The sequence below is a fragment of the Hyla sarda genome, chromosome 2, assembly GCF_029499605.1.
Source record: "Hyla sarda isolate aHylSar1 chromosome 2, aHylSar1.hap1, whole genome shotgun sequence".
Taxonomy (NCBI): domain Eukaryota; kingdom Metazoa; phylum Chordata; class Amphibia; order Anura; family Hylidae; genus Hyla; species Hyla sarda.
Window position 1 is genome coordinate 248,135,091 of NC_079190.1, and position 27,100 is coordinate 248,162,190.

At 47.3% G+C, this 27,100-nt stretch overlaps 1 protein-coding gene across 12 annotated transcripts in view; it reads right to left on the reverse strand.

Moving 5' to 3' along the window:
- The window catches only part of RPH3AL (rabphilin 3A like (without C2 domains)), a 413,105-nt gene that overhangs the window by 280,285 nt on the left and 105,720 nt on the right, over positions 1-27,100 (reverse strand). For 3 of the 12 annotated variants that reach the window (XM_056556888.1, XM_056556891.1, XM_056556889.1), the window contains exon 2: positions 1,057-1,158. The exons of the other annotated variants lie outside the window; for them this stretch is intronic. The gene's annotated coding sequence lies outside the window, so the exon portion shown is untranslated. The remainder of the gene's footprint in view (positions 1-1,056; positions 1,159-27,100) is intronic. 12 annotated transcript variants of the gene reach the window in all.

The following is a 27,100-nucleotide window of genomic DNA, read 5'->3' on the forward strand; positions in this document are numbered from 1 at the left end:
CCACGCGGATTTTGTGCACAAAACCTACAAAAAGAAGAAACAGAAAAAACAAAAAGAAAAGCCCTTTGTGTTCTCCTTTCAGTTTAACCCTTTATCTGACATCATAAAAAGAACTTTGCATAAAAACGGGCACATCCTGGAACTGGTAACTACAGATGTGGCTCCTGTATCCACTGTCCTCAGCTCCGAAAAGGAGCTTTTCTCAGACTGGGAGGCACTGAAATTATAATAAAAGAATTCATCAGTTGCCGTTCAGAATGGGTAGTCTATGCCCTTCTGTGCCCCTGTAACTTCTACTACATCGGCTCCACCAAGCGCTGCTTGTTTTCACGCTTTCGGGAACACAAGAGATCTCTGATAACCGGCATTGGATCTGCAAGGCTCATCGACCACATGCGATCCCAGCATGGAAGTAACCCTGAGCATCTCGCCTTCTGTGGCATCGAAAGGATCACTGCGACTGGAGACATGAAGGAACTGATCCTGGGACAGCGGGAGGCTGTCTGGATAATGTGCACGGACACACTCGGCATTCTGGGTTTGAATGACCGAAACTAACTAACTGTCTTTCTATAATCCCCCCTTGTTTTTTCTGTTGCGATTTTTTCTTCGATTTTCTACACATCCCTGTTAGGATATTTTTCCATTTGACACTTTGTAACTTTGTCATGATTTTCGCATTCATTTTTGTTCTTTCTCATGCTTTTATAAATTAGGTGTCTTTCTGTAATTTACATGTTATCCTCACCGGCGCTCACCCCGAGCGCCCTCCCCCCTGGGTTACGTCACACATCCCAATATGGTAAATACCTACCTGGATGTGACGACAGGTGAGGCCAGAGGAGGCAGATGCACCTGCGAAACCAGCTGTTTGCCGCTCACCCGCACAGCTTCGGCTGCTGCGCTCCCTGCTCCCGTTCCCACCAGGCCGGCTGTATTTTATGAAGATGACACAATAAAGGCTATGTTTTACAGGTGAGTGCCGATGTGCATTTTTTCTTACATGAAGTTCATGCAGATGTCTCTCTTTCATTAACATCGTGCACCCCTGCTTACCCGGCATTCGCCCTCCTGACTCCGTGATTTATAGACTGTGTCTTCTGCTATTGTCGCTGCCGAGTAATGCCGTCCCCATTATCCTCTACTGCCTCAGTATTCCTACAATAATAGAAATGTATGTAACCATGGGTATCATTTTAATTGTATTGACCCAGAGAATAAAGAAAACATTCATTAACCCCTTCCCGCAGAATGTCATATATAAACGCCGGGTTGTGCAGTGGGATCGCGCATCCCGACATTTATAAATGACATGCAGTTAACCCGTCGCTGCGCAGCAGCGCAGGGGTTATCAGGCAGAAGTCCCACGGCCAGCGGCGGGAGACAAGTTCTGCCTGACATCCCAGGACCATCTGTGATTGGTCCTGGGATTAGAGCCCTGTGATTGGTCCCTGTGGACCAATCACAGTGTATCAGCGTCTTTGTTACGCTAACACCGGCTCCGAACACTAACACCGGCTTAAAGTGAAAGTAAAAGAACCCCCCCTGTAGTGCCCCTTACCCTGCTGCTGCCGCCGTCTGAAGTCTGCAGCCTGTTCGATCTGACAGGCTGCAGTGAAGATCCTAGTGACTGTCACTGTATATAACAGTGACAGTCTTGTATAAATCTGTGCCCCAGTAGTGCCCAGCAGTGCCCCTCAGTGCCCATCCGTGCCCACCTGCTGCCTCCTAAGTCTGCAGCCTGTGCGATCTGACAGGCTGCAGTTAAGATCCTAGTGACTGTCACTGAATATAACAGTGACAGTCTAGTGCCCTGCAGTGCCCAGCAGTGCCCCTTCCAATTGCTGTCCTCCCTGTCTGAAGTCTGCAGCCTGTGTGATCTGACAGGCTGCAGTGAAGATTGTAACTGTAACTGAATATAGTTACATTCTACAGTACAGTAACAAAGTTTCAGTGTCCATCAGTGCCCATTATTCTGCTGCTGATTCATTCATTCATTCGTTCATTCATTCATCAGCTGCTGTAATCTATGAAGAAATTGAAGTCTGTCACTGACCATAACAGTGACAGTGAAGAATAATATAAATTAGTCAGTGCCCCTGAAGTGACTGTCACCCTTTCATCAAATCACCACCTCGCACACCTCCATACTACCCTGTTACGTTTTTACCTAGTGCGTCACTGATTTGTGACAGCAGTGACAGTTCGACACTGTTTTTTTTTACTTCTAGTGGCGCTTTTTGTTTCAGTTTTTCCGTTGTTATAAAAAAAGTAAAAAATAAAAAAATATATAATTATATATATTAGCTATTTGTGACATCTTATAGTACTAGTGGTGCTGTTACATTTTCCGTTTTTTTTATCAATACTCTCCAAACCGCGAGCTTAGTTCTAGGGATTTTGGACAGCGGTGACAGTTCGCCACCGTTTTGTTGTTCGTAGCGCGGTTACATTTTGGTTATTTGCTTCCGTAAATTTTTTTTTTTTTTAAGTAAAAAAAATAGTTCTAGTGTTGTACATCAGAGAAACTTCGCCACTTATAGTGTCATCCAATATGTCAAGGCGTCGCATGTACAGCACTGAGGAGGCATATGCCTTCTTGGCATCTTCCTCTGGTTCAGATAGCGGTGAGAAGTTGCTATATTTGCCCTCTTCTTCTTCCTCCTCCACTGATTCTGATGAGAAACCTCCCCGCCACCGCCCTAGGCCAGGTCCTAGTACCAGTCCTAGTACCAATATTGAGCCAGGTCCTAGTGCCATCTCTGAGTGGGCTCCAGCTTCAAACTTTATACCCAATTTACCTGAGTTTGTGGCCATTGCAGGCATTCGTGTTGACACCGCGGGGTTAAAAGAAGCGGATTTTTTTCAGCTCTTCTTTTCCGAAGAGTTGATTAATTTGATAGTGGAGGAAACCAACCAGTATGCTGAGCAATTCCTTGCGGCCAATCCACAGGCATATCATGCTAGGCCTTACCAATGGACGCCAACCAATGAACTAGAGCTAAAAAAAAAATGTTGTCCTTTTGTTTAACATGGGCATAATTAAAAAGCCCACAATTCGGTCCTATTGGAGTAATTATATGCTTTACCATACTCCACTGTACCGGTCGGTCCTGCCAAGGGCTCGGTTAGAAGTTCTCCTCAAAGTTTTACACTACGCTAATGATGAAAATTGTCCCCCCCCCCCAGTGATCCAAATTTTGATCGCATATATAAAATTCGGCCCCTTGTTAATTATTTAAATAAAAAAATTTCAGAAGTGTAGACCCCAGAAAAAGAGATTGCAGTGGACGAATCTCTTGTGCACTTCAAAGGAAGGTTGCACTTTAGGCAATACCTGCCTAACAAACGGGCCAGGTATGGGGTAAAACGGTATAAATTGTGCGAGAGCGCAACCGGCTATACGCACAAATTCAGAGTCTATGAGGGGAAAGACTCTAAAATAGAGCCCCCAGAGTGTCCCCCGGTACTAAAAAAAACGGGAAAAATAGTATGGGATCTAGTTCACCCCCTGCTAGATGAAGGGTATAACATCTACCTTGATAATTTTTACACTAGCATCCCATTACTAAAATGCCTGTTTGCCAAGGGTACTGTGGCCTGTGGTACCATCAGGCGAAATAAAAGGGATCTGCCTAAAATTTTTGTACGGCAAAAGTTGAAGGGGGAAAGCAATGCTGTGTGCAAGGACAACATGATGCTTGTGAAGTACCAGGACAAGCATGATGTTCTTGTACTAACCACCTTACACCCAGACGGATCCACCCCTGTCCAAGTCCGTGGTACCACAGAGAGCGCCCCTAAACCTGTGTGTATCCAGGACTATAATAAGTTCATGGGAGGATCTGTCAGATCAGGCCATGCAGTCGTACACTGCCCTACGCAAAACTAAGACCTAGTATAAAAAATTGGCACTGCACCTCTTCCAAATGACCATGTACAATTCATTTGTGGTGTACAAACGTGCAGGAAATACATGCACATAACTGCAATTCCAGGAAAATGTTATTAGGGATGCACTATATACCACTGTGAGACGTGTCCCCACAAACCCGGTCTGTGCATTGACGACTGTTTTAAAATCTATCACACAACATATGATAATATGATAAATTTGTCCCCTTTAATTATTTTTAGAATGACTTTGGATAACTGTACACAATGCACCCTTGGAATGACATGTGAGCAATTCATTTATTTTCCCCTTTTTCTCCACTACACTATTTCAAAAAATCTAATTGGCAAACCCCTAATAAAAATAAAAATTCCCATTATACCCCTAGATGAATACCTTGGCAGGTATAGTTTTATTTTTACCATCTTGCTAAACCCCTAAACAAAACTTCACAAAATTTCCATTATACCCCTAGATGAATACTTCAGCAGGTTCCCGCTGTTCTGGCACCATAGGGGCTTCCTAAATCCAACATGCCCCCCAAAAAATTCTCTCCAAATTTTGCTCCTTCCCTTCTGAGACCTGTAGTTCACCAGCAAAGCATTTTACGTCCTTTTATGGGTTATTTCCTTGCTCAAGGGAAATGGGGCTACAAATTTTGGGGTGATTTTTCAGCTATAACCCCTTGTAAAAATGCAAAATTTGGGTGAAAACAAGCATTTTAGTGAATTATTATTATTTTTTATTTTTTTACATATGCCAAAGTCGTGAAACCCCTGTGGGGTATTAAGGTTCACTTTACCCCTTGTTACGTTCCCCAAGGGGTCTAGTTTCCAAAATGTAATGCCAAGTGTTTTTTTTTTTTTTTGCTGTCCTGGCACCACAGGGGCTTCCTAAATGCGGCATGCCCCCAGAGCAAAATTTGCTTCCAAAAAGCTAAATGTGACTGTCACGATGCCGGCTGGCAGGTAGTGGATCCTCTGTGCCAGAGAGGGATTGGCGTGGACCGTGCTAGTGGACCGGTTCTAAGCCACTACTGGTTTTCACCAGAGCCCGCCGCAAAGCGGGATGGTCTTGCTGCGGCGGTAGTGACCAGGTCGTATCCACTAGCAACGGCTCACCTCTCTGGCTGCTGAAGATAGGCGCGGTACAAGGGAGTAGGCAGAAGCAAGGTCGGACGTAGCAGAAGGTCGGGGCAGGCAGCAAGGATCGTAGTCAGGGGCAACGGCAGAAGGTCTGGAAACACAGGCAAGGAACACACAAGGAACGCTTTCACTGGCACTAAGGCAACAAGATCCGGCGAGGGAGTGAAGGGGAAGTGAGGTGATATAGGGAAGTGCACAGGTGTAAACACTAATTGGAACCACTGCGCCAATCAGCGGCGCAGTGGCCCTTTAAATCGCAGAGACCCGGCGCGCGCGCGCCCTAGGGAGCGGGGCCGTGCGCGCCGGGACAGAACAGACGGAGAGCGAGTCAGGTAGGGGAGCCGGGGTGCGCATCGCGAGCGGGCGCTACCCGCATCGCGAATCGCATCCCGGCTGGCAGCGGAATCGCAGCGCCCCGGGTCAGAGGACGTGACCGGAGCGCTGCCGCGGGGAGAGTGAAGCGAGCGCTCCGGGGAGGAGCGGGGACCCGGAGTGCTCGGCGTAACAGTACCCCCCCCCTTGGGTCTCCCCCTCTTCTTAGCGCCTGAGAACCTGAGGAGCAGACTTTTGTCTAGGATGTTGTCCTCAGGTTCCCAGGATCTCTCTTCAGGACCACAACCCTCCCAGTCCACTAAAAAAAAATTTCTCCCTCTGACCTTTTTGGCAGCTAAAATTTCTTTGACCGAGAAGATGTCCGAGGAGCCGGAAACAGGAGTGGGAGGAACAGACTTGGGAGAAAAACGGTTGAGGATGAGTGGTTTGAGAAGAGAGACGTGAAAGGCATTAGGGATACGAAGAGAGGGAGGAAGAAGAAGTTTATAAGAGACAGGATTAATTTGACACAAAATTTTGAAAGGACCAAGATAGCGTGGTCCCAACTTGTAGCTAGGGACACGGAAGCGGACATATTTAGCGGAGAGCCATACCTTGTCTCCAGGGGAAAAAACGGGGGGAGCTCTTCTTTTCTTATCCGCGAACTTCTTCATGCGTGATGAAGCCTGTAAGAGAGAATTTTGGGTCTCTCTCCATATGATGGAAAGGTCACGAGAAATTTCATCCACAGCGGGCAGACCAGAGGGCAAGGGAGTAGGGAGGGGGGGAAGAGGGTGACGGCCGTACACCACGAAAAATGGGGATTTGGAGGAAGACTCAGAGACCCTGAAGTTATACGAGAATTCGGCCCATGGGAGGAGATCTGCCCAGTCATCCTGGCGGGAGGAAACAAAATGTCGCAAATAATCACCCAAGATCTGGTTAATCCTTTCTACTTGTCCATTGGACTGGGGATGATATGCAGAAGAAAAATTTAATTTAATCTTGAGTTGTTTACAGAGAGCCCTCCAGAATTTAGACACGAATTGGACGCCTCTATCCGAGACAATCTGCGTAGGCAATCCGTGAAGACGAAAAATGTGTACAAAAAATTGTTTAGCCAACTGAGGCGCAGAAGGAAGACCAGGAAGAGGGATGAAATGTGCCATTTTGGAGAATCGATCAACGACCACCCAAATAACAGTGTTGCCACGGGAAGGGGGTAAATCAGTAATAAAATCCATACCAATCAGAGACCAAGGCTGTTCGGGGACAGGCAGAGGATGAAGAAAACCAGCGGGCTTCTGGCGAGGAGTCTTATCCCGGGCACAGATAGTGCAGGCTCGCACAAAGTCCACAACATCCGTCTCCAGAGTCGGCCACCAATAGAAGCGGGAGATGAGTTGCACAGATTTCTTGATACCCGCATGACCTGCGAGATGGGAGGAGTGACCCCATTTGAGGATTCCGAGGCGTTGGCGAGGAGAAACAAAGGTCTTTCCTGGAGGAGTCTGCCTGATGGAGGCAGGAGAAGTGGAGATCAGGCAGTCAGGTGGAATGATGTGTTGCGGAGAGAGTTCAACTTCTGAGGCATCCGAGGAACGAGAGAGAGCATCGGCCCTAATGTTCTTATCGGCAGGACGAAAGTGAATCTCAAAATTAAATCGGGCAAAGAACAGAGACCACCGGGCCTGGCGAGGATTCAGCCGTTGGGCAGACTGGAGGTAGGAGAGGTTCTTGTGGTCGGTGTAGATAATAACAGGAGAACTTGATCCCTCCAGCAGATGCCTCCATTCCTCAAGTGCTAATTTAATGGCTAGAAGCTCTCGATCCCCGATGGAGTAGTTCCTCTCCGCTGGAGAGAAGGTCCTAGAGAAAAAACCACAAGTGACAGCATGCCCGGAAGAATTTTTTTGTAGAAGAACAGCTCCAGCTCCCACTGAGGAGGCATCAACCTCCAATAGGAAGGGTTTGGAAGGGTCAGGTCTGGAGAGGACGGGAGCCGAAGAAAAGGCAGACTTGAGTCGTTTAAAGGAGTCTTCTGCTTGAGGAGGCCAGGACTTGGGATCAGCATTTTTTTTGGTTAAAGCCACGATAGGAGCCACAATGGTAGAAAAATGTGGAATAAATTGCCTGTAATAATTGGCGAACCCCAAAAAGCGTTGGATAGCACGGAGTCCGGAGGGGCGTGGCCAATCTAAGACGGCAGAGAGTTTGTCTGGATCCATCTGTAGTCCCTGGCCAGAGACCAAATATCCTAGAAAAGGAAGAGATTGGCATTCAAACAGACATTTCTCAATTTTGGCATAGAGTTGGTTGTCACGAAGTCTCTGAAGAACCATACGGACATGCTGGCGGTGTTCTTCTAGATTGGCAGAAAAAATTAGGATATCGTCCAGATATACAACAACACAGGAGTATAACAGATCACGAAAAATTTCATTGACAAAGTCTTGGAAGACGGCAGGGGCGTTGCACAGTCCAAAGGGCATGACCAGATACTCAAAGTGTCCATCTCTGGTGTTAAATGCCGTTTTCCACTCGTCCCCCTCTCTGATGCGGATGAGGTTATAGGCGCCTCTTAAGTCCAATTTAGTGAAGATGTGGGCACCTTGGAGGCGATCAAAGAGTTCAGAGATGAGGGGTAAGGGGTAGCGGTTCTTAACCGTGATTTTATTAAGACCGCGGTAGTCAATGCAAGGACGTAGGGAGCCATCCTTTTTGGACACAAAGAAAAATCCGGCTCCGGCAGGAGAGGAGGATTTACGGATAAAGCCCTTTTTTAGATTCTCCTGGACGTATTCGGACATGGCAAGAGTCTCTGGGGCAGAGAGAGGATAAATTCTGCCCCGGGGTGGAGTAGTGCCCGGGAGGAGGTCGATAGGGCAATCATAAGGCCTGTGAGGAGGTAGAGTCTCAGCTTGTTTTTTGCAGAAAACATCCGCGAAGTCCATATAGGCCTTAGGGAGACCGGTTACTGGAGGAACCACAGAGTTACGGCAAGGGTTACTGGGAACCGGTTTTAGACAGTTCTTGGAACAAGAGGACCCCCAACTCTTGATCTCCCCAGTGGACCAATCCAGGGTAGGGGAATGAAGTTGAAGCCAGGGAAGTCCAAGGAGAATTTCCGAGGTGCAATTGGGGAGGACCAAAAGTTCAATCCTCTCATGATGAGATCCGATGCTCATAAGAAGGGGCTCCGTGCGGAAACGTATGGTACAGTCCAATCTTTCATTATTTACACAATTGATGTAGAGGGGTCTGGCGAGACTGGTCACCGGGATGTTGAACCTGTTGACGAGAGAGGCCAAAATAAAATTTCCTGCAGATCCAGAGTCCAAGAAGGCCACTGTAGAGAAGGAGAAGGCAGAGGCAGACATCCGCACAGGCACAGTAAGACGTGGAGAAGCTGAGTAGACATCAAGGACTGTCTCACCTTTGTGCGGAGTCAGCGTACGTCTTTCCAGGCGGGGAGGACGGATAGGACAATCTCTCAGGAAGTGTTCGGTACTAGCACAGTACAGGCAGAGGTTCTCCATACGGCGTCGTGTCCTCTCTTGAGGTGTCAGGCGAGACCGGTCGACCTGCATAGCCTCCACGGTGGGAGGCACAGGAACAGATTGCAGGGGACCAGAGGAGAGAGGAGCCGAGGAGAAGAAACGCCTTGAGCGAACAGAGTCCATATCTTGGCGGAGTTCCTGACGCCTTTCAGAAAAACGCATGTCAATGCGAGTGGCTAGGTGAATAAGTTCATGTAGATTAGCAGGAATTTCTCGTGCGGCCAGAACATCTTTAATGTTGCTGGATAGGCCTTTTTTGAAGGTCGCGCAGAGGGCCTCATTATTCCAGGACAATTCTGAAGCAAGAGTACGGAATTGTACGGCATACTCGCCAACGGAAGAATTACCCTGGACCAGGTTCAACAGGGCAGTCTCAGCAGAAGAGGCTCGGGCAGGTTCCTCAAAGACACTTCGGATTTCCGAGAAGAAGGAGTGTACAGAGGCAGTGACGGGGTCATTGCGGTCCCAGAGCGGTGTGGCCCATGACAGGGCTTTTCCGGACAGAAGGCTGACTACGAAAGCCACCTTAGACCTTTCAGTGGGAAACAGGTCCGACATCATCTCCAGATGCAGGGAACATTGGGAAAGAAAGCCACGGCAAAACTTAGAGTCCCCATCAAATTTATCCGGCAAGGATAAGCGTATCCCAGGAGCGGCCACTCGCTGCGGAGGAGGTGCAGGAGCTGGCGGAGGAGATGACTGCTGAAGCTGTGGTAGTAACTGTTGTAGCATAACGGTCAGTTGAGACAGCTGTTGGCCTTGTTGCGCTATCTGTTGTGACTGCTGGGCGACCACCGTGGTGAGGTCAGCGACAACTGGCAGAGGAACTTCAGCGGGATCCATGGCCGGATCTACTGTCACGATGCCGGCTGGCAGGTAGTGGATCCTCTGTGCCAGAGAGGGATTGGCGTGGACCGTGCTAGTGGACCGGTTCTAAGCCACTACTGGTTTTCACCAGAGCCCGCCGCAAAGCGGGATGGTCTTGCTGCGGCGGTAGTGACCAGGTCGTATCCACTAGCAACGGCTCACCTCTCTGGCTGCTGAAGATAGGCGCGGTACAAGGGAGTAGGCAGAAGCAAGGTCGGACGTAGCAGAAGGTCGGGGCAGGCAGCAAGGATCGTAGTCAGGGGCAACGGCAGAAGGTCTGGAAACACAGGCAAGGAACACACAAGGAACGCTTTCACTGGCACTAAGGCAACAAGATCCGGCGAGGGAGTGAAGGGGAAGTGAGGTGATATAGGGAAGTGCACAGGTGTAAACACTAATTGGAACCACTGCGCCAATCAGCGGCGCAGTGGCCCTTTAAATCGCAGAGACCCGGCGCGCGCGCGCCCTAGGGAGCGGGGCCGTGCGCGCCGGGACAGAACAGACGGAGAGCGAGTCAGGTAGGGGAGCCGGGGTGCGCATCGCGAGCGGGCGCTACCCGCATCGCGAATCGCATCCCGGCTGGCAGCGGAATCGCAGCGCCCCGGGTCAGAGGACGTGACCGGAGCGCTGCCGCGGGGAGAGTGAAGCGAGCGCTCCGGGGAGGAGCGGGGACCCGGAGCGCTCGGCGTAACAGTGACTCCTTCTCTTCTGAGACCTGTAGTGCGCCAGCAGAGCACTTCTCACCCCTATATAGAAAATGCACTATATACCACTGTGAGACATGTCCCAACAAACCCGGTCTGTGCATTGAAGATCTAAAATCTATAACACAACATATGATATCTAAATTTGTCCCCTTTAACTATTTTTAGAATTACTTTGGATAACTCTACCCAATGCACCCTTGGAATGACATGTGAGCAATTCATTTATTTTCCCCTTTTTCTCCACTACATGATTTCAAAAAATCTAATTGGCAAACCCCTAATAAAACTAAAAATTCCCATTATACCCCTAGATGAATACCTTGGCAGGTATAGTTTTATATTTTCAACATTTTGCTAAACCCCTAACAAAAAAAATAATAATTGCATTATACCCCTAGTTGAATACCTTGGCAGGTATAGTTTTATTTTTAGCATCTTGCTAAACCCCTAAACAAAACTAAAAATTTTTTCCATTATACCCCTAGTTGAATACCTCAGCAGGTTCCCGCTGTTCTGGCACCATAGGGGCTTACTAAATCCGACATGCCCCCAAAAAATTTCTCTCTCCAAATTTTGCTCCTTCCCTTCTGAGACCTGTAGTTCACCAGCAAAGCATTTTATGTCCATTTATGGGTTATTTCCTTGCTCAAGGGAAATGAGGCTACAAATTTTGGGGTAATTTTTCAGCTATAACCCCTTGTAAAAATGCAAAATTTGTGGGAAACAAGCATTTTAGTGATTTTTTTTTTTTTTTTTTTTACATATGCAAAAGTTGTGAAACATCTGTGGGGTATTAAGGTTCATTTTACCCCTTGTTATGTTCCCCAAGGGGTCTAGTTTCCAAAATGTAATGCCATGTGGTTTTTTGTTTTTTGCACCATAGGGGCTTCCTAAATGCGGCATGCCCCAGAGCAAAATTAGCTTCAAAAAAGCCAAATCTGACTCCTTCTCTTCTGAGACCTGTAGTGCGCCAGCAGAGCACTTTTCAACCCCATATGGGGTGTTTTCTGAATCGGGAGAAATTGGGCTTCAAATTTTGGAGGGTATTTTCTGCTATTACCCTTTTTAAAACCAAGCATTTTAGGTAAAAGGAAAACATTATTTTACATATGCAAAAGTCGTGAAACACCTGTGGGGTATTAGGGCTCACTTTATTCCTTGCTACGTTCCCCGAGGGGTCTAATTTCCAAAATGGTATGCCATGTGTTTTTTTTTTTTTGCTTTTCTGGCACCATAGGGGCTTCCTAAAGGTGACATGTCCCCAAAAACCATTTCAGAAAAATGTTCTCTCCAAAATCCCCTTGTTGCTCTTTCCCTTCTGAGTCCTCTACTGCGCCCGCCGAACATTTAACATAGACATAAGAGGTATGTGCTTACTCGAAAGAAATTGGGCTACAAATATACGTAAAAATGTTCTCCTTTTACCCCTTGTAAAAATGCAAAAATTGGGTCTAAAAGAACATGCGAGTGTAAAAAATGAAGATTTAGAATTTTCTCCTTCACTTTGCTGCTATTCCTGTGAAACACCTAAAGGGTTAAAACATTGACTGAATGTCATTTTGAATACTTTGGGGGGTGCAGTTTTTATAATGGGGTAATTTATGGGGTATTTCTAATATGAAGACCCTTCAATTCCACTTCAAAACTGAACTGGTCCCTGAAAAATAGCAAGTTTGAAAATTTTGTGAAAAATTGGAAAATTGCTGCTGAACTTTGAAGCCCTCTGATGTCTTCCAAAAGAAAAAACTCCTCAATTTTATGATGCAAACATAAAGTAGACATATTGTATATGTGAATAATAAAAAAAAAAAATTGGGAATATCCATTTTCCTTACAAGCAGAGAGCTTCAAAATTTGAAAAATGCAAAATTTTCTATTTTTTCATGAAATTTTGGGATTTTTCACCAAGAAAGGATGCAAGTTACCTCAAAATGTTACCACTATGTTAAAGTAGAATATGTCACGAAAAAACAATCTCGGAATCAGAATGATAGATAAAAGCATTCCAGAGTTATTAATGTTTAAAGTGACAGTGGTCAGATGTTCAAAAAACGCTCTGGTCCTTAAGGCCAAAATGGGCTTGGTCCTGAAGGGGTTAAAGGGGTTATCCACCATGAGGTGATTTTAGTACGTACCTGGCAGACAGTAATGGACATGCTTAGGAAGGATCTGCACTTGTCTTGGGGCTAAATGGCATGAGATTACCATAGCACTGTGGCTAGCTTTTTGTGAACTTGTATTTCCTGTTTGACTAATGTTTTTTTGACTACAAATCCCACAATGCCATTTTCCTCCCTCTCACACATAAGCCACCCCACCCATTGAAACAAAAGACCTGTGGTTTTTAATCAGGGTGCCTACAGCTGTTTCATTAGTTGCAGATTGATCCCTCTACCCATTGAAGCAGACAGGCTCCCTGTCATCAGCTGACTAGCGAGTCAGGTCTCGGCCGCATTGCAAGCTGGGAAAAATCCGAGACAACAGTCATTTTGTATGCTGGTAAAAATAAATAGTGGGGTGAAAATCACATAAGAATTGTGAGAAAGGGGGGCGTGTCCTGCTATGGCGCATGTAGGACGCTGGAAAGAAGAGCTCCGTCTCCCAGGCCTGCAAAACAGGGGAAATCATTACCTCACATGGTCGCCAGGAGATCGAGGAAGAGGGGGCGATCTGCAGGGGCACCCAGGGTTACGGGGACCCCGATCCACAACTTCTTCAGCCCACTGAGTGAGCTAACGGAACCGCCACAGAGGATGCCTGCGCAATCCAAGATGGCGCGGGACCAACGGGATCCAGGGGCTCCCGCCTATTCCCCTCCAGCCACGAGACAGCGCGCCGCGGCTTCACAGGGGACCCCGCTGCCTGCTCTTCTAGACTTGCCCTCCCGGCATCGCCGTGGAACGGAGCAGCTGCCGCGGGCTTCCGACAGTGCAGAGGACAGACCCCGGCCTCTACAGCAGCAGCTTAGCAGCTGCCTTCCCTCAGACGGCCGCCATCAGGAGAGAAGCAGCGTGAGGCAGGAGGGACAAGGTGACCTCAGACCGGCTCCTGTCGCTGCGGAACCGCGGGAGGAGGTGAGTGCTAGGGGGCTTCTGGCCGCACAACCATCTGAGTCCCTGGCTCCTCTGCCCTCAGTCATGATGGAGGGATGCAGGGCCCCCTCGCCATCCCTGAGCATCCCCTCCATATTTAGGAGCCAGGAGGGGCCCCCCTCGCCCACCCCCCCGCTATACCCCTCTGAGATGGAACCCGGGCAGGAGCAATCATATTCAGCTGGCCCGCATACTGCTACCCTTGGAACCCCCCTGGAACACCCAGGACACTCATCACCCTGGCTTTCTCCCTCTGTGGCCCCCAACCTAATTATTGCAGATAGGGGACCAGCCCCTCGCCCACAGCAACAGCAGAGGGTCCCAGAACCAGCAACACCATCTCACCAAGGGCCCCAGGGCTCTCAGGACAGTGCATATCTTGCATCCTCCCTTCCACCTCCTGCCCAGGCGGTTGCACTTTTAAAGGGACATCCCGAATTACAAGCATTACTGGCGCTACTGCCCACCAAGGCGGACTTGTCTGCATTGGCCTCTGATCTCAAATTTGCATGGCGCCAAGATCTACAACCCGTTCAGCGTGAAGTGGCGGACTTGCAGGGCAGGATGACGGTGCTGGAGGACTTTAAAGAATCTGTCACTGCCTCATTGAAAGATATGCAAACGGCACTGAATGCCCAGACGTCCACTCACCATGCATTTGCGGATCATCTGGACGACATTGAAAACAGGAATCGCAGAAACAACGTCCGCATACGGGGCCTCGCTGAGGAGACCAGAACACCTGACCTACACGCTACGATTACTGGAGTCTTCAATATGATCCTGGGACGTCCTCCAGAGACCCACATCGAGCTTGATAGGGTGCATAGAGCGTTGAGGGCACCCAGTACTGACCCGACCCGCCCCCGAGACGTCGTCTGCCGCATTAATAAATATACTGTGAAAGAGCAAATCATGCAGAAGGTGCGACAACAAGGAGACATTGGCTTTGATGGTGCTGTTTTGCAAATATACCCGGATCTATCACGTCGCACTCTCCGCCAAAGAGCACTTCTGCGCCCACTCCTACGCCTACTACAGGAGCGTAACATTCAATATCGGTGGGGGTTCCCGTTTGCGCTACACGTCACGTCTGGCAACCTGACTGCATCTCTGAGACAACCTGGGGACTTGTCTAACTTTCTGGATACTCTGGGACTTCCGCCTCTCACCTTGCCTGACTGGATTGCCTTCCTGAGGGACCCATATGCCCCTCCACCGGCCTTGCGATCGTCGCAACGCTCCTCGACTCGGCGAATGGCTACTGGAGATCCGCTCCCCCAGAGTAAAAGGAGACCGCCTTTCAGACCGGAACCTGGAGAAATAGAACCTTGAGCGACTGCTACTTGAAGTGAAACTCCGGTTCCCTAGGCTGGACTAGTCATGAACAGTACACATCCCCTCCAGTTTTGCCATATGGTCAGAAGTCAAGCCCCCCTCCAGTAGATAATCCCAGTTCCTATTTTACCTCTGTCCCCTCCCTCTCCCTGCCCCGCTCCCCCCCCCCCCCTCAGATTCCTGGAGCTTCATACCGACCATGGCTTGGACTGTATGCACTTCCCCCTTATATCTCTAGTTCAGAGCTTTAAAAACCTGGTGTAGACCGGCTCGACAGATAGGTTAACCTTTCCAGCAGATAGTTGATTGACAGGATTGTCTTACTGCTATAGTTTAACTCCCCCACCTAGGGTTGGTGTAGATCACATACACCTGTTTAGCAGCAGTTTTGTTCTGCAGATAGCTAAGATTGCAGGTTGACTTGCTTTTTTTTTTTTTTTTTCGTTTTGTTTTGTTCTCTTCATTTATTTTTAATTTTCTTTGTTTTTTGTTTCTTTCTGTCTATTTCCCTTTGCCTCACTTATCTAACCTCCCTCTTCCCCCTGTGTGTTTTCCTATCCTATGTCTAGGCCTCGGGACTCACCGCTGACCCCTCCACTCCGTGCCTCTGCTCCCGGACTCCCAGATCACAGGTACCATGTCAGACATTAAGATTACTACATTAACTGTCCAGGGCTTCAACACCCCAGAAAAGAGATCCCAGGTCCTCTACCACCTACACAAACACCATACCAAAATTTTATGTATTCAAGAAACTCACTTCAAGACAGACCACATGCCGGAGCGTCTTGGCCGATACTTCACCACTTGGTTCCACAGCACAAACCCTGAGTCTCGTTCGAAGGGGGTTTCGATTGGTTTCCATCGTTCCCTGCCCTTTACTGCCTTGGACGTCAAAGTTGATCCTGGCGCCAGGTATCTATTTGTTAAGGGGATGATCCTGGAACAAGTGGTGACAGTGGCGACAATATACGCTCCTAATACCATGCAAATTCCATTCCTAACGCAAACGCTAGAGGACTTATCCTCCTTCACCCAGGGTATGCTGATACTGGGGGGTGACCTGAACCTGGCCTTGCAACCCATGCTGGACGCTTCCACGCAGCGCTCGGCTGTCTCGTACGGTCAACTTAGTAAGCTCAGGAAACTTTTACATGCCATGCAGTTGTGCGATGTGTGGAGGCTCCAGCATGCCACTGACCGAGACTACACCTACTACTCCAGCCCCCATAACTCGTACAGCCGACTGGACTACATTTTCCTCCCACACTTTTACCTACCCAGGCTGTCTTCATCCCAAATCGGGAACCTTTTCTTGTCTGACCATGCACCAGTTCACTGCACACTCTTCCTCCCCACCCTTAGTACACCGCAATTTAATTGGCGTTTGAACGAATCCTTGCTACTGGACTCGCTCTGCCTGTCTGACCTAAAATCCACAGTGGTCCACTTTGTATCTGACCACGCCACTGATGACACGCCGCTCCCCACCCAATGGGCAGCACTTAAATGTGTGCTGAGGGGGGTTCTGATTAGACACGGTTCGCGTCTCAAAAGGGAGAGGTCGGACAGGCTACGGCGATTACTGGAGTCACTGACATCCCTAGAAGCCCAACATAAGAGATCAATGTAGATACCAAACTGTTCGCCAAGTTGCTGGCAAACCGTATGGCTGCCGTTCTGGGCCCCCTGATTCACCCTGACCAATCTGGCTTTGTTAAATTGAGAGAGACTCGCAACAATACCATTAGAGCATTCTCTATCATTCACTTAGCTAAGACATCTCTCCAGAAGCTGATGTTACTGTCGCTCGATGCTGAAAAGGCATTTGACAGGGTGGACTGGGGGTTCATGAGGGCCACCCTTGCTCAAATTGGCTTAGGCCCTGCGATGATGGGACGTATCATGGCCCTCTACTCAAATCCTCAGGCGAATGTGAGAGTTAACGGCTCGCTCTCCTCCCCCATACCGATCCATAATGGTACGAGACAGGGGTGTCCGCTCTCCCCCTTGCTTTATGTTTTATGTATGGAGCACCTGTTGAACGCTCTGAGACTGGACCCTGCTGTCATGGGGTTCCGGCAGGGGGGTGAGAACCACGTCTGCTCGGCATACGCGGATGACTTGCACCTCTACGTCGCAACACCACAGTCATCCCTGCCCGCCATATTACAGACCATACAGACGTACTCGCACTTCAGTAATCATAAAATTAATCTTGATAAGAGTGTGGCCCTTAATGTCAGTCTTCCCAGGGAGCAGGTGACCCAACTTAAGAAGGATCACCCTTTCCGCTGGAATTCCACGTCCATTAAATACTTAGGGGTTCAGGTACCGGCGGACCTGTCTGACAGTTTCACCCTCAATTTTCAACCGGTAGTGACCGCGATCGACAGCGACTAGCGCAAATGGACCAAGGGGACTTTCTCATGGTTTGGGAGGGTGAGCATTCTTAAAATGAATGTTCTCCCAAGGCTGCTCTACTTATTCCAGACAATACCCATAACTCTCCCCCTTGCCTTCTTCAAGAAGTTAGAAGCGCTATTCAGGACCTTCATATGGGCGGGCAGACCGTCGAGGATAGCCAGACAAATCCTGACCAGGCATAAGCAGGCGGGGGGCTTGGCAGTCCCGGACTGTAAGGCCTACTATATTGCAGCTACGTTGGTGAGATTACTGGACTACTTCCACGGCCACACGTCCAAGAGGTGGGTGGGGGCCGAGGTACACATTAACAAACATTTTGCTTCCTTTCCATGGTTGCCCCAGGGGGCCACGCCGTCAGGGCTCTGCAGCGACTTACCTTGGGTGTCTCGGGAGTTGGTCACGACATACCGTAGATATGTTGCGGGTGGGGGGTTGATAACGCCCAATGGACCCTTAACTCCTGTCACCGGCAATCCCCTCTTTCCTCCTGGACTACAACGCACTGAGCTCCTGGGTAGAACCGGCCAGGCGCTCCTTCCATTGGGCTCCTTTCTGGACGGGACAAGACTGAAACCCTATACGGACTTGGTTCCAGAGCACTCCCGTACACCGCTAACCCATATGCAATACTTACAGTTAGACCACTTTATACAGACCGCGGGACTGACCTTACATCTAGCCAGACCACTCTCACCTCTGGAACGGATGTGCACTTCTGATTCCATGCCTCTCATACCGGTCTCCCAGATCTACAACCTACTGATGGATGAGGCTGAGCGATCCCCACCTAGATTTGTGGGGGCGTGGGAGTCAGAACTGCACACGACCTTCTCACCGTCTGACTGGTCAACGGCCTTTACTTTGTGTCATCGCTTGTCTATCTCTTGTAGGGCTCAGGAGACGAATTATAAGCTTTTATCCCGGTGGTACAGGGTCCCAACTATACTACACCACATGTTTCCCTCGATACCAGATTCATGTTGGCGCTGCGGTGAGCCAGAGGGGACGATGACACATATTTGGTGGTCGTGTCCCTCACTTGCCAGTTTCTGGGAAGCGGTGGTTGCCCGCATCGCCTCCATATCTGGGGTTTCCTACCCAAATGACCCTAAGGTCCTTCTTTTGTCCATTTTGCCTGCCACCAGGAAGACCCCTTCGAGGACATTGGCTCATTTCCTACTGATGGCGGCGAGAACTGTTATACCTAGGCACTGGAGGGACACACTTGCCCCCACCATCTCTGAATGGTACAAGGAGATCCTTTTCCTGTGCCGCATGGAGGAGTTGATGGCGAACTCCTCTGGTAGGCAGGACAAGTACACCAAGATCTGGCTCCCCTTGCTTGCTTTCCTTAAATCACCACTTTACACGACTGACAGTGGGGTATGACGGGGACATGGACCCTCGGAGAGCAGAGGATGGAGTGTCGGGCGGTGGATGCGCTACGCAGTTGTTGTCTGAGTGAGTACCCGAGTCCTATTGTCCTTCCCTTACAGCCTTGTGTGTTCTCTTTTTCGCCCCCCACTGATGTTTCTCATCCCTTCTGCATCTTTTCTCACCTACCTATTCCTGTGGATATGACCTCCCGAGCTCGTTGTCATGGAGCATCCTTCCTTTCATGCGCTTTTCAGCTCGCCTCTCCAACCTACTCTTTCTAATTTTTCATCCCGCCTTTCTTACACCCCCCCCCCCTTTCTAGCTACCCATCTTCCCTTCTCTCTTTTTGTATCCTATTTGATAACGGAGCTAGGTTTCTCAGGCTTATATTCCTTCAGCGGTCGACAGTAGTTTGGAGTTATGACTGGTGGTAGACGATGATTTCAAACAGCTCAGTTAGACGCATAATCCCTCTGTCTTACCACCGCTGATATACACTATTGCCAGTGAATGCTGACCTCCGAGTTGTGAATTTTATTTCATTGTCTGTTGTTCAATTTCAGACCAATAAAACATTCTTGTTTGAATAAAAAAAAAAAAATGAATTGTGAGAAAACCGTCACACACTGGTACAGACACTATATTATAAAACTACACTAACTTCACAGCCCCTGTAGCATAGTCAAATAAAATAAATTCCTGGAATACCCCTTTAACATATAATGCAGAAGTAATAAAAAAAATTTTTAGATGTGGAAATTCATGAAAAGGGTATAGATACTACTACCACTATATACAATAAACCTACAGATAGAAATAGTATGCTACATCGCACATCTTACCATTCACCTACCACCTTTAAAGGACTCCCTAAAAGCCAATTTATAAGAGCAAGAAGAATATCTAGCAATGATGAAGAGTACAATAAAAAACAAAAGAATGTTGATAGAAAAATTCATAGAGAAAGGCTATAGAAAGGGAGAAAAGGAAAAAAATTGCAGAAGAAATTGGAAAAACAGAAATATTTAGACAGAGATCAGAAAAATACGAAAAACAGAATAATGTATACAGAAAGATATGACAAAAGGTCTATAATAATACAAAATGCAATTAAAAAAATATTGAAAAGTCTTAAGAGCAGATACTAAATTTGGTAAACTATTTAAAGATCCACCACTGTTTGCCTTTAAAAAAGGTAAAACTATTGGAGATAGATTGATAAGAAGTGATGTAAAACCTAAAAAAAATTAAAAAAACAAGATTTTCTAGCAACAAAATAGAACAGTACATATCAGTGAGAGAACCAAGAATTCAGGGGGCTCAATCAATAATAATATGATATGGGTGCTGATCAGTGTACATTACACATGAACCACAAACACAGAAAAAGCATAACACTGAGAAAATATCAGCACACCAATATTATAATGCATAATAAGACCAATCTTTATTTAGTACATACAAAACCCTGTAAACAACCACACTAGAATGGTAAGAAGGGAAAAAGATAAAAATCAATAAAAAATATGGGCTACAAAGTAAAGCCCAACCACAGCTCTGGGAAGGGGCCATGAACCCCCTCACCTAGATATTTGCACCTGTCCCACACAGTAAGATGTAGACAAACTCCATCCAGGTAACATATATAATAGAATATATAATATGCATACAAAGTAAGGGATAGAACAAGTGTTGATAATATCAATGGTACTCAAATGATGCAATTCCTATATACTTGCGAACATAAAGATGATAGGAAGCAAGCGTGCCAGACTGGATGGAGAGATCAAGGAGTAATGTCATAGATGTGGGGACGGGGCCACAAGAGATCCCACGCGTTTTGTCACTCCCAAGGCGACTTCCTCATGGGTGCTGACAGCGTGTGGGACTGGTGGCAATATCTAGGTGAGGGGGCTCATGGCCCCTCCCCAGAGATGTGCTTGGGCTTTACTTTACTTTGTAGCCCATATTTTGAATTCATGTTATCTTTTTCCCTTCTTACCATTCTAGTGTGGTTGTTTACAGGGTTTTGTATGTAATAAATAAAGATTTGTCTTATGCATTATAATATTGGTGTGCTGATATTTTTTCAGTGTTACGCTTTTTCTGTGTTTGCGGTACATATCAGTGTCTATCATGTTCCCAATGCCATAGTATCATAAGAAGCAATTGTATTTACCATCCCACAAAATGTACTAAAATAAAAAAACAAGGGTTTCTATTCCAATGTGATTTACCTCCTAAAGTGCCCTTGCGGCATAGCCTATGTGGGCCAAACATCTAGACAAATTAAAGTAAGACTCGGTGAGCATAAATCTATGTTAAGAAGGTATTAAAACTTGGAGCAAGAGGGAATGAAAGAAACGAATTACGGAGAAACTATTGTAGTGAATCATTTTAACCCCTTCAGGACGGAGCCCATTTTGGCCTTAAGGACCGGAGCGTTTTTTGCACATCTGACCACTGTCACTTTAATCATTAATAACTCTGGAATGCTTTTAGTTATCATTCTGATTCCGAGATTGTTTTTTCGTGACATATTCTACTTTAACATAGTGGTAAATTTTTGTCGATACTTGCATCCTTTCTTGGTGAAAAATCCGTAAATTTGATGAAAAATTTGAAAATTTAGCATTTTTCTAACTTTGAAGCTTTCTGCTTGTAAGGAAAATGGATATTACGAATACATTTTTTTTTGGTTCACATATACAATATGTCTACTTTATGTTTGCATCATAAAATTGACATGTTTTTACTTTTGGAAGACACCAGAGGGCTTCAACGGTCAGCAGCAATTTTCCGATTTTTCACAAAATTTTCAAACTCAGTATTTTTCAGGGACCAGTTCAGGTTTGAAGTGGATTTGAAGGGTCTTCATATTAGAAATACCCCATAAATGACCCCATTATAAAAACTACACCCCCCAAAGTATTCAAAATGACATTCAGTAAGTGTTTTAACCCTTTAGGTGTTTCACACGAATAGCAGCAAAGTGAAGGAGAAAATTCACAATCTTCATTTTTTACACTCACATGTTCTTGTAGACCCAATTTTAGAATTTTTACAAGGGGTAAAAGGACAAAATTTTTACTTGTATTTGTAGCCCAATTTCTCTCGAGTAAGCACATACCTCATATGTCTATGTAAAATGTTCGGCGGGCGCAGTAGAGGGCTCAGAAGGGAAGGAGCGACAAGGGGATTTTGGAGAGTACGTTTTTCTGAAATGGTTTTTGGGGGGCATGTTACCTTTAGGAAGCCCTTATGGTGCCAGAACAGCAAAAAAACCCCACATGGCATACCATTTTGGAAACTAGACCCCTCGGGGAATGTAACATGGGATAAAGTGAGCCTTAATACCCCACAGGTGTTTCACGACTTTTGCAAACGTAAAAAAAAAAAAAAAATTTTACCTAAAATGCTTGTTTTCCCAAAAAATTTTTATTTTTAAAAAGGGTAATAGCAGAAAATACCCCTAAAAATTTGAAGCCCAATTTCTCCCGATTCAGAAAACACCCCATATGGGGGTGAAAAGTGCTCTGCTGGCGCACTACAGGTCTCAGAAGAGAAGGAGTCACATTTGGCTTTTTGAAAGCGAATTTTGCTCTGGGGGCATGCCGCATTTAGGAAGCCCCTATGGTGCCAGGATAGCAAAAAAAACCCCACATGGCATACCATTTTGGAAACTAGACCCCTCGGGGAACGTAACAAGGGGTTAAGTGAACCTTTATACCCCACAGGTGTTTCACGACTTTTGCATATGTAAAAATTTATTTTTTTTTTTTACCTAAAATGCTTGTTTTCCCCAAAATTTTACATTTTTAAAAAGGGTAAAAGCAGAAAATACCCCCCAAAATTTGTAACACAATTTCTCCCGAGTACGGCGATACCCCATATGTGACCCTAAACTGTTGCCTTGAAATACGACAGGGCTCCAAAGTGAGAGCGCCATGCGCATTTGAGGCCTAAATTAGGGATTGCATAGGGGTGGACATAGGGGTATTCTACGCCAGTGATTCCCAAACAGGGTGCCTCCAGCTGTTGCAAAACTCCCAGCATGCCTGGACAGTCAACGGCTGTCCGACAATACTGGGAGTTGTTTTGCAACAGCTGGAGGCTCCGTTCTGGAAACAGTGGCGTACCAGACGTTTTTCATTTTTATTGGGGAGGGGAGGGGGGCTGTGTAGGGGTATGTGTATATGTAGTGTTTTTTACTTTTTATTTTATTTTTTGTGGTAGTGTAGTGTAGTGTTTTTAGGGTACAGTCGCACGGGCGGGGGGTTCACAGTAGTTTCTCGCTGGCAATTTGAGCTGCAGCAGAAAGTTTGCGGCAGCTCAAATTTGCAGCCAGATACTTACTGTAATCCTCCGCCCATGTGAGTGTACCCTGTACGTTCACATTGGGGGGGGGACATCCAGCTGTTGCATAACTACAACTCCCAGCATGCCCGTTGGCTATCGGTGACTGCTGAGAGTTGTAGTTTTGCAACAACTGTAGGTACACTGGTTATGTATCACTGAGTTTGTGACCTAACTCAGTGTTTCACAACCAGTGTGCCTCCAGCTGTTGCAAAACTACAACTCCCAGCATGTACGGTGCATGGTGTAAGGTGACTGCTGAGAGTTGTAGTTTGCAACAGCTGGAGGCACACCGGTCGTGAAACACTGAGTTAGGTAAAAAAAAACTCTTGAGTTTCACAACCAGTGTGCCTTCAGCTGTTGCAAAACTACAACTCTCAGCAGTCACCGACAGCCAACGGGCATGCTGGGAGTTGTAGTTATGCAACCAGCAGATGCACCACTACAACTCCCAGCATGCACTTTAGCTGTTTGTGCAAGCTGGGAGTTGTAGTTAGACAACAGCTGAAGGTACACTTTTCCATAGAAATAATGTGCCTCCAGCTGTTGCAAAACCATAAGTCCCAGCATGCCCATAAGGGAATGCTGGGAGTTGTGGTGGTCTGCCTCCTGCTGTTGCATAACTACAGCTCCCAGCATGCCCTTTTTGCATGCTGGGAGCTGTTGCTAAGCAACAGCAGGAGGCTGTAACTCACCTCCTGCTGTTGCTTCATCGCTGGACTGTCCCTCGCCGCCGCAGCTGCTCCTGGGGCCCCGATCCCAACAGGGGCGCCGGGGATCGGGGTCCCCAGCACCGGGGGTCGTCTTCCCGCACCCGCTCACGCCCTCCGGAAGAGGGGCGGAGCGGGTGCGGGAGTGACACCCGCAGCAGGCGCCCTTATTGGTCGGCCGGTAATCCGGCCGACGAATCAGGGCGATCGTGAGGTGGCACCAGTGCCACCTCACCCCTGCAGGCTCTGGCTGTTCGGGGCCGTCAGAGACGGCCCCGAACAGCCAGTAATTCCGGGTCACCGGGTCACCGGAGACCCGATTGACCCGGAATCGCCGCAGATCGCTGGACTGAATTGTCCAGCGATCTGCGGCGATCGCCGACATGGGGGGGCATAATGACCCCCCAGGGCGATATGCCGGGATGCCTGCTGAACGATTTCAGCAGGCATCCGGCTCCGGTCCCCAACCGGCTAGCGGTGGGGGCCGGAATTCCCACGGGCGTATGGATACGCCCTCGGTCCTTAAGGACTCGGGATGCAGGGCGTATCCATACGCCCTATGTCCTGAAGAGGTTAAACAAATCGGACACATAGTAACAGATCTCAGATGGCAAGTAGTTGAAGAAGTCAAAAAAAGAAAAAATAAGGAAGAGAACAAAAAAGCATTACTGAGGCGTGAGGCATATTGGATAACGGAGTTAGAAACGATCGGCATTTTTATAAGTAGCTGTAGTTATATAAAATAGTTGGTGTTATGTAATGTTTAAATGGAACCAGCGCAGAAAGGGTTAAACATGTACTTTACCAGCATATTTAACCCAGCTCGAGCCCCACACCTGTACGCATGATTGAGGGGTTGTAAACCACCGTGCCCCATGTAGTCTTGAATATGATTGAAAAGAAAAATCTTATGTGACCGGGAAGAAATCATGCAAATAAATTAGAAATCTGCAAGAAGACCTGACCGTTGCGGTTGTGAGTAATTCCCCATGAATACATATTCATTCATATATATACATGCTCGCCGCATGCAATCCAGGTATAGCTAACTAAGCTAATAAAGAAAACATGTAATTTCTACTGTAAAGTGTACAGTGCGAAAACGAAACCCCCCCAAATTTGCAAAATTATGATTTTCACTTAAGTTTCCTTACACAAAATTAGTGATGTCATTGCAAAGTGCAACTGGTCACGCAAAAAACAAGCCCTCATATGGGTCTGGGAATGGAAACATAAAAGAATTATGAATTTTAGAAGGCAAGGAGGAAAATACAAAAACGCAAAAATCGCCACCGCCAATTGCCACCTGCTGCCACCGCAGATGGTAAGTGGACCTTCGGCGCTGATCCCCGTCGGTTCCCCCGTTCTGCCCGGACATCAGTTGGTGGGCAGAGCGAGGGAACCGAACGTTAATGCTACCCCTCCTATCCCTGCCCATGATCTGCTATTGATTGCCGCTTCTGAACGACCAATAGCAGGGATAGGAGGGGTAGCACCCCTGTCACCTCCCTCCAATCCCTTCAGAGAGATCGTGGGTGTCTTGGATCCCCCTTATTTCGTCCTAAAGTACCAGGGCGTAAAGGCGTACCTTGGAACAGTGGGCTGTGCAAATGAAAAATTGACTGTTCCAAAAATCTGTCAGACACCTGTGGGTTGTAGATGCTCACTCTACCCCTTATTACATTCCATGAGGAGTGTAGTTTCCAAAATGGGATCACATGTGGGGAGGTCCACTGTTCGGGCACCATGGGGCCTTTGTAAACGCAAATGGCCTTCAATTCCAGACACATTCTCCCTTCAAAATGGGGTCACACATGGGTGTTTTTTTTCCCCCCATTTATGTCAGAACCGCTGTAACAATTAGCCACCCCTGTGCAAATCACCTCAAATGTACATGGCGCTCTCATCCCTAAGCTTTGTTGTGAGCCCGCAGAGCATTTTATATCCACATATGGGGTATTTCCGCACTAAATTTTGGTGGTCTTTTCCTTTTACCTCTTGTGAAAATGAAAAGTATGGGGCAACACCAGCATGTTAGTGTAAAAAAAAAAAAAAAATTTACAACAACATGCAGGAGTAGACCCAAACTTTACGTTTTCATAAGGAGTAAAAGGAGAAAATGCCCCATAAAATTTGCTAGGCAATTTCTCCCGAGTACAGGAATACCCCATATGTGACCCTAAACCCATTTGAGGCCTACATAAGGGATTTGCATAGGGACGGACCCGGATGCAAGAATTAGACTTGCCTCTGATACCAAAAATCACCCTACAGCAGTGATTCCCAAACAGGGTGCCCCCAGCTATTGCAAAACTCCCAGCATTCCTGGACAGTCAATCCTGGACAGTCCGGCAATACTGGGAGCTGTTTTGCAACAGCTGGAGGCTCTGTTTTGGAAACAGTGTCGTACGAGACATTTTTTATTTTTATGTGTACATTTATTATTTGTATTATTTTTATGTGTACATGTAGTGTTTTACCGTTTGAATGTACCCTTAAAACACTGCAATACACAAAATAAACGGGCGGGGGTTTACAGCGAGTTTCCCGCTGGGAGTTTGAGCTGCAGCGGAAAATTTGCTGCATCTCAAACATGCGAGTAACTCGCTGTAAACTCCCATCCGTGTGAATGTACCCTGCAAATTCACATGGGGGGGGGGGCAAACCTCCAGCTGTTGCAAAACTACAACTCCCAGCATGCCCTTTGGCTGTACGTGCATGCTCGGGGTTGTAGTTCTGCAACAGCTGAAGGCAGACTTGCAAAACACAGAGTTTGTTACTTAACTCAGTGTTTTGCAACCAGTGTGCCTCCAGCTGTTGCAAAACTACAACTCCCGGCATGTATGGTCTATCAGTGCATGCTGGGAGTTGTAGTTTGCAACAGCTGGAGGCTCACTGGTTGTGAAACACTGAGTTAGGTAGCAAATTCTGTGTTTCACAACCATTGTGCCTTCAGCTGAACTACACAAAAACCACAACTCTCAGTATGCACTGACAGCTGAAGAGCATGCTGGGACTTGTAGTTATGCAAAAGCTGGAGGCATACTACTAACACTCCCAGCATGCCCTTTCCCTCACCATCCTGGAGTGCTCCAGCACCCGCCGCCATCTTCCCCCCCACTCTTCCCGGATATCCAGGGGCAGGCAGAGCGGGGATTTCAACTTTAATCACCCCCCCCCCCCCATCCCTAACTGCCAATGGTCGGTCAGTCATGACCGATAAATGGCAGGGGATAGGAGGAGGTGGCACCCCTGCCACCTATCCTTCAGGATGGTCCGATCATCCCTATTTTCTGGCGATCGAGTCATTACAG